We start from the raw sequence: 8,846 nt of genomic DNA, 5'->3' as shown, positions 1-8,846 counted from the left end.
AGAGGAAGAGCGGGGAGGGAGAGGGAGAGAGGGGAGGGAGGGAGAGAGAGACTACAAGGGCTTAACAGAATACATAAAACCTAGAATAAAAATAAGTATACTCCAAATGAGCAGGCAGCAAAAAAAATAATCAAATTTGGGATCGAAGTCAATAAAAAGACAAACATTCAAAAAGAATCAATACAATGAATCAATGAAACAAGAATGGTTGTTTGAGAAAGTCAATAATATTGACAAAGGCTTAGAAAATTTGATTAGAAAATAGAAATGAATATCCAAAATGAAAAGTTATGAAAAAATGTGTGACATTACAACATATAACTGGAAAATCCAGATAATAATAAGGACATAATTAAAAATCAGGTACTGGACTAGATTTTATTATCTAAAAAAATGCTAACTTTCTTCATATGTATTACACCTACCAAACTAAAATCAAAATCAGATAATTAAAATACACACACCTATAAATCTTCTTATAATGCCATATAATAAAACAGAAAATACCTAGAATAGCTAAAACAATTCTGAGTAATAAAATAACACCTGGAAACATCAACATCTCCAACATAAAATTAGACCAAAGAATTAAAATAATCAAAATGTATGATTTGGCACAAAACAGTTATCATGACCAATAGAATAGAATTTAAAGACCTAAAAGTAATTTCATATAACTTTGTGGGTTTTGTTTGTTTATTTGGGTTTTTGTTTTGAATTTCTTTCTGTGTTTTGTTGTTGTATTTAAATATAGAAGGCAGAAAACATGCACTGGAATAAAATATAGCATCTTCAACAATTTGTTCTAATCAAACTGCATGTCTACATGGAGAAGAATGCAAATAGATCCACTGTTATTATTTTGTACAAAATTCAACTCTAAATGGATCAAAGACCTAAACATAAAACCAGAAACACTGAATCTGAATGAAGAGAAAGTAGGAAATAGCCTTGAACATACTAGCACAAGAAAAGATTTTCAGAATGGAACATTATTAGCATAATTGGGAGCTCAAGATCATTAAAATCTTCTGTAAGTTCAAAAAAAAAAAAAACAAGAACAAATAAAGCAATAAACAAACAGACAGAAACTCCACCATCATTCAGACAAGGCAGAAAGTTACAGGATGGGAAAAGACTTTTGCTGATTACACATTTGATTGAGAGATTTTATATATAAATATCCTAATATATTTGCCACTCCCAGAGGGAGTCTCTCCCCAGAGGAGAGGGATTTCTGAGAGAAAGGCTATCTAGGAATGACGAATAGGAGATATCTATATATCTAGATATCTAGATATACAGATATGTGAAAATATGAAATTTGTAGGTAAATGGATAAAGCTAGAATAAAATCATTCTTAGATAACCAAAATCCCAAAAGGCAAATTTGGTATATTTTCATTTTTGCACAAATGTTATATATATATCTATATATACAGATCTATCTATCTATCTATCTATCTATCTATAGATAGATATTTATATATATAGATAGATGATATAAATAGATAGTAGATAGATAGATAGATTATAGATATATAGGTATATAGATATACATATATATTATAGATAGATATAGATATAGATGATATAGATAGAGATAGAGATAGATAGAGATCTCCTAAACAGCATATGAAAAGAAATAAACAAACCAAATTACTTCATTAATAAATGTGGTCCTTATTTATTTATTTATTTATTTATTTTTATGGTGAAAAAAAATGTGTATATTTAGAATTAGTCATCTGGACTCAGTTTAGATGATCCCAATCTTGTTGGCAACATCCAGAGCATCATAATCCAGAGCCAAGCAAACATACGCCTTCTTCTCTCCATCAGGCCTTATCAGGGTATTGACTTTGGCCACATCAATGTCATAAAGTTTCTTCACGGCCTGTTTGATCTGGTGCTTGTTGGCCTTGACATCCACGATGAACACAAGAGTGTTGTTTTCCTCTATTTTCTTCATGGCTGACTCAGTAGTCAGTGGGAATTTGATGATGGCATAGTGGTCAAGCTTGTTTCTCCTGGGCGCACTTTTCCGAGGATATTTTGACTGCCTCCGGAGCCACAGTGTCTTGGGACGCCAGAAGGTGGGTGATGTTCGGATCTTCTTCTTTTTGTGGCTGTGGACTCCTTTCAGCACTGCCTTCTTAGCTTTCAAGGCCTTCGCCTTGGCTTCGGCTTGGGGGGCGGGGGGAGGGAGCTTCCTTCTTCGCTTTCTGCGCCATCTTGGCGAAAAGAGTTCCGTGGTCCTTATTTAAAACACAGAACTCTCAAAAGAAGTGATTCAAATGACTGTATTCTCTGGATATATTTATTATGAAAGAAGAATCTATTTTTACTAAAATAGGAAGTATACAAAAATAAAATATATAACAAAGAAATGTTCAGCATTATTAGTTATCATTAAAATACAAACCAAAACTACCTTAAAATTTCATCATATACCTGTCAGACAGGTAAATATCAATCAAACAAGTGACACCTTATGCTAGAAAGCATACTGAGTTCAAGGGAATATCATCAATTTACAGTGGCAGTGCACACTTGTACAGTCCTATAAAAATTGGCATGAAAGTTTCTTGAAAAGTTGAGAATCAATCCAGAGATACCACTCTTTGTCATATACCCAAAACAGTATGTATTCTAGTACAAGGACATCCATGGTCATTGTTGACCTAGTCATATCAAATGGAACTTGTAAAAAAATCATAGAAATCTATCAATAGAAGAATGAATGAAGAAAATTTTGTACATTTATACAATTGAATATTACTCAACTATTAAAAATATGAAACTCTTAGGTAAATGGATAAAGCTAGAATAAAATCATCCCTAGTGAGATAACCATGACCCCAAAAAGCCAAATTTTGTATATTTTCATTTTTTGCATGAATTCTAGCTGTTAAGTCATTGTTAATCAAGATGTAGTCTGTGTAATCACAGATTGTATAGAGTTAGAGATTATCAGCTAAGGGTGGATCTCCCCAGGAAGCAAAAATAAAAAACAATTTTAGATGGATGCAACAGGGGTACTGGAATAATAAAGAAATTTGTGAAGGGAAAGACACTTTGAGATGAGGGAAGAACAGCTAAAACTAAGAGCAAATGAATGGTCAAATGGAAACCTACTACAGTGTAAGCTTGCCCAGGACAAGATTTGTCTTGGAGAGGGGTTTCTGAGAGAAAGGCTATCTAGGAGTGGCAAAACAAATGATGTGAATCCATTTCATGAGTCCAAGCTATGGCCTCTCTCCTGTTTGAGATGGCTTTCCAGACTCTCTCTCTCTCTCTCCCTCTCTCTCGCTTCTGACAGCTTTCAGACTGCTCTCTGTGTTCTGCTCTTCTTGAGACAGCTTTCTCTTGCTATTCTAAAAAACAAAAACCCTTTGGATATCTTATCTTTCTTAAATCAAAAGCCCTGTGTACTTATTTATATATCTATTCAGTCATTGCTCCTATTCACTTATGAATATCCCATGAACCAGCATTCCGTCACATCAGCCACTTTATTATTAGAAAGAGACATTATGCAAAGCACAGACAAGAGTGAGACTGTGCCCTGAAATTATGATTTCTACCACGCCCAAGCCTAGACTATTTGTTCCAGGCTGCCCTGAACTCAGGAGTCTATCGACCTTTGTAAGCACAAAGAAAAACTTTTGCTGGATGGGCTCTTGCCTTACATTCACTACTCCCTAAAGCTCTTTATCTCCTTCTTTAGTATCTTTCTGATAACCTGGTTCTTAGTATAGCTGTCTGTGTTTCTTTAGGTCTGTGAAACAACACACATAATTCATATTGCATCCAAGATGCCTCTGTTGAGAATTCTCTTTATAGCTTTGTACCCCATTTTTATTGGGTATTTTATTCATTTACATTTCAGATGCCATCTCCTTTTCCCATTTTCCCATTCTTAATTACGTTATTTGGGTTGCTGGTATCTAGCTTTTTGAATTCTTTATATGTTTTGAATATTATTTCTATGTCAGATGAAGAATTTGTGAAGAACTTTTCCCATTCTGTAGGCTAATATTTTTTTTTTCCTATTGATGTTATCCTTTGCTTTACAGAAGGTTTTTGGTTTCATGAGGTCCCATTAATTAACTGTTGATCTTACTGCCTGAGCTCTGTGTGCTCTATTCAGGAAGTTGTCTCCCCTACAAATGCTTTCAAGGTTGTATATAAGTTTCTTTTCTATAAGATTTAGCAATCTCGGTTTTGTTCCCATTATATGGTTTAGCGTCTTAGTAAAAATCAGGGTCCAAAAATCAGTGTGTGTGTGTGTGTGTGTGTGTGTGTGTGTTTATTTATGAGTATTTAATTCTATTTTATTGCTACACCTCTCTGTTTTCACACCAATAGCCAGGAATAATGGTACCTCCAGAAGATCTTTAATGTACAAGATTGTTTAGCTATCTTGGTCTTTTTTGTTGTTATTGTTTGTTGGTTTTGTTTTTTATTGTTCTTTGAAGGTCTGTAAAGAATTGTTTTGAAATTTTGAAGGGGATTACATTGACTATGTAGATTGTTTTTGGTAAAATGGCCATTTTGCTTTTGGTAAGATAACAAGTTTTACTATGTTAATCTTACTGATCCTTGAGAATGGGAGATATTTCCATTTTCTGATATCTCCTTTAATTTCTTTCTTCAGATTCTTGACATTCTTGCAATAGAGCTTTTTCACTTGCTAGATTAGAGTTAACCAATTTCTTTTATATTGTACTTTATATTATAACATGAAGAGGCAAATGGCCTTTTCAACAGGTAATGAGAAATCATGTGGCTGTTGTTTTCCTTTCAGTGAGTTTCTGTAGTATATTAGGTTGATGAATTTTCTTATATTGAATGACATCTGCATTCCTGGGATATTTTATATAATGTATTCCTGTTGTGAAGGGTATGGTTGTCTTGATTTCTTTCTCAGTCCATTTATCATTTGTATAAAGGAAGGCAAGTTAATTTTTGCATTAATTTTGTATCCAGCCAGTTTGATGAAGTTGTATTTCAGATGTAGGAACTTTGTGGTAGAATTATGGGGTTAATTATTCATACAATCATATGATATGTGAATGGTAATAGTTTGATACTTCCTTTTCAAATATTATCCCCAAGATCTCCTTTAATTGTCTTATTGCTCTGGCTAGTATTTCAGGTACTATGTAGAAGAGAAAGGGAGAAAGTAAACACCTTTGTTTTGTCCCTGACTTTAGTGGAATTACTTTGTTTCTCTCCATTTAATTTGATTGGGGATGTTGAATTGCAGTCTATTGCCTTTTGTGTTTAGAAATGCAGCATGTATCCCTGACACTGCAAAACTTGTAACATGAAGGAGTGTCGGATTATGTCAAAGTCTTTTTATATAAGTAATAAGATAATCATGTGTTTTTGTTGTTTTTTTTTTTCCTTTTGGTTTGTTTCTTTGGTAGGTAGCTTATGTTGATGGATTTTCTTATATTGAACAACTTTTGCATTTTGGGGATGAAGCCTACTTGATCATGGTGGGTAATGATTTTCATGTTTTTCTCTTGGATTTGATTGTAAGTATTGTACTGAGTGTTTTTATGTCAATGTTCATAACAGAAATTTGTCTGAAATTCACTTTTACTGTTGAGTCTTGTCTGGTTTAGTTATCAGGTGACTCTGGCCTCATAGGTTTCACAAATTTTCTTCCGCTTCCATTTTGTGAAGTAACTTGAAGAATATCGGCATTAGTTCTTATTTGAAAATCTAGAATTGTGCACTAAGGCTGTCTGACCCAGGGGTTTTTATTGTTGTTGCTGTTGTTGGTAGTGTTGTTGGTAGTGTTTTGTTGTTGTTGGGAGACTTTATTCCCAACTAAGTAAGTACTTTATTTCCTCAGAGGTAACAGAAATATTCAGAAGGTTTACCTGAATTTAAGTTAGCTTTGGTAATTGGTATCTCTCTAGAAAATTATTCATTTCATTTAGATTTTCTAATTTTGTGGAGTACAGACTTTTGTAATAAGACCTAATAAATTGTTGAATTTCCAGGTTGTCTGTTATGTCTCTCTTCTCATTTCTGATTTCTTAATGTGGATACTATCTCTTTGCCTTTTAGTTATTTTGGCTAAGGGTTTATCTATCTTGCTGAATTTCTCAAAGAACCAGTTTTGGTTTTGTTCAGTCTTTGTGTTGATTTATTTGTTTCTAATTGATTGATTTCAGCCCTGAGTGGTTGTTGCAGGTTGCAGTAGTAGTAGTAGTAGTAGTAGTAGTAGTTGTTGTTGTTGTTGTTGTTGTTGTTGTTGTTGTTCTTCTTCTTCTTCTTCTTCTTCTTCTTCTTCTTCTTCTTCTTCTTCTTCTTCTTCTTCTTCTTCTTCTTCCTCTTCTTCTTCATCTTCCTCCTCTTCCTCTTCTTCCTCTTCTTCTTCCTCTTCTTCTTCATCTTCTTCCTCTTTCTCTTCTTCCTCCTCCTCCTCCTCATCTTCCTCATTGTCTTCTTTTTCTTGCATTTTCAGGTGTAGTAGTTTTAAATTGCTAGTATGAGAAATCTCCAGTTTCTTTATGAAAACACTTAGTGCTATGAACTTTCCTTTGAGCACTGCTTTTATTGTGTTCCATAAATTTGGGTATATTGTGCCTTTATTTTTATTTAATTCTACAAAGTCTTTAATTCTTTTTTGTTTCTTGACCCAGTGATTATTGAACATGAAGTTATTTGGTTTCCATATGTTTGTAGGCTTTCTGTTGTTTCTGTGGTTGTTGAAATCCTGCTTTATTTCATGATGGTCTGATAAGATACAAGGAATTATTTTAATTTTCTTGTGTCTGTTAAGGCTTGCTCTGTGACTGAGTATATGGTCAATTTTGTAGAAGGTTCTGTGAGGAATTGAGAAGAATAAATAATCTTATGTGTTTGGGTGAAAGGTTCTGAAAACTCTGTTATGTCTATTTGTTTGATAATCTGGAGTAGAAGGCTGCTGAGGGTGTATGGCTTGTTTATGTAAAAATTTACATATTTTCTTGTACTAGTAGTGGAAGATTCTTTCTTTCTGAAGAATGACCTCCCCATTAATGTTAATGACTCTTTGATAATTAGAAACAACATGAGTATAGGAATTAAGGGTGTGCCTAAGTCTCAGCAAAATTATAAATGCTGTCCCTTCAGGACAACCCTTAAGGCTATAGGAAAAAAATAAACTATAAATCTATGAGTTTAAGAATACATCATTTCTCAACTATCTAAAACTTAAGGATGCAATATAAATTAAATTAGGGGCTTCACAAATCTAAAGGAACAAAAGTAGCTATGTTTTGAGCCAACTGGTTAGAAATTTTTAAGGAAGGAGATAAAGAGATTTAGGCAGTAGTGATCTCAGAAGATTCCACCAAGTTAAGATTTTGTTTATGCTCACAAAGGCAGATAGATTCCTGTGTTCAGGGTCAGCCTACGGTACAGAATAATTAAGACCAGGTGTGGTAGAAATAGTAATTTCAGGACAGGGTCCCAACCAACTAGGTTATTATCAGCTTGACAAAGGCATACAGATCTCTGAATTCTTTTGCAATGTTAGGAAAATAATGAATGCTGCTGTCTCTCTTAAAAATCAAAGGACTGTGGTTATAGGATGCTGATTCATAGGATAATATAAAAGAAATCTGAAGTAAATGACTAAATTGATATGTAAATAAATAACCTGGATATTTGGTTGCATAAGATGAGGTAACAGAACAGCAGTTCTTTTTTAGAATTTTCTCTGGAGAGGGCAGAGCTGTTGGAGATACCTGGAGAGCAAAAATCCAGGTTCAATAGTTTTTCTAACAGAATTTCTGACTTATTCAGCAGATCTAATAATTTTTTATAGCAGTTTTCTGACTTAGTAGTCTGAGCTATCATCTGTGATCTCTTCTAGACTATAAGACATCTGCCTAATCCTTTCTATCTTTTAAAGTCTCTGTTGAGAAGTTGGGGGTAATTCTAATAGGTAACCTTTATGTTACTTGGCCTTGTTCCTTGTTTTTTTTTTTAATAGTCTTTCTTTATTCTGTACATTTATTGTTTTAGTTATTATGTGGCAAGACTATTTTCCTTTTTGGCCCAATCTATTTGTTGTTCTGTAAGCTTCTAGTCCATTAATAAGTATTTCTTTCTGTAAGTTAAGGAAACTTTCTTCTAGTATTTTGTTGAAGATAGTTTCAGAAAATTTGAGTTGGGAATTTTCTCCTTCTTCTCTTCCCATTTTTCTTAGGTTTGGTGTTTTCATAGTATCCCAAAATTTCTGAAAGTTTTCTGTGAAAAAAATTTTAGATTTGGCATTTTCTTTTACCAATATTTGAATTTCTTCTTTTATTAGATTTTCTAAGCTTTAGATTCTTCCTCTTGCATTTGTTGTTTTTCTTAAATTATTTCTGCATTTCAAGTTCCTGCTCACTGTCCTATATTTTCCATATTCAGGATTGTCTCAGTTTCTTTTTTCTTTATTGCTTCTACTTCTGTTTTCAAGTCTTGAACAATTTTATTCATTTTCTTCACTTTTTTGACTGTATTTCCTAAATTTCTTCTTATTTACTTATTTATTTATTCTTTAAAGGCCTCTATCATTTTCATAAGATTAGATTTAAGGTCATTTTTTGCACTTCTAATATGCTAGGGTATCTGGGGCTTGGTGTAATAGTATAGGTGGGTCCTGGTGGTGCCATATTGCCCTGCCATATGCTGATTTTGATTTTATGCTGGCCTTGAGCCATCTGGTTATTGCTATTGTTTGCAGGACTGGTAGTTCCTGATGGCAGCAGGCCTTTGGGGCTGCTAAAATCTACAGAATCAGAAAGGATAAATTAAAAAAAAAAAAAGGGAATTGATCTACTACTGACCTG

The 8,846-nt window shown here is 33.4% G+C and overlaps 1 pseudogene; it reads right to left on the bottom strand.

Moving 5' to 3' along the window:
- Nucleotides 1-1,727: 1,727 nt before the first annotated feature.
- On the bottom strand, nt 1,728-2,234 carry LOC117716503 (large ribosomal subunit protein uL23 pseudogene; annotated as a pseudogene).
- Nucleotides 2,235-8,846: the final 6,612 nt, after the last annotated feature.

The sequence above is a fragment of the Arvicanthis niloticus genome, chromosome 10 (genome assembly GCF_011762505.2).
Source record: "Arvicanthis niloticus isolate mArvNil1 chromosome 10, mArvNil1.pat.X, whole genome shotgun sequence".
Classification (NCBI taxonomy): Eukaryota; Metazoa; Chordata; class Mammalia; order Rodentia; family Muridae; genus Arvicanthis; species Arvicanthis niloticus.
Note: the sequence above shows the minus strand (reverse complement) of the source record. Positions and strands in the feature narration are given on the sequence as shown.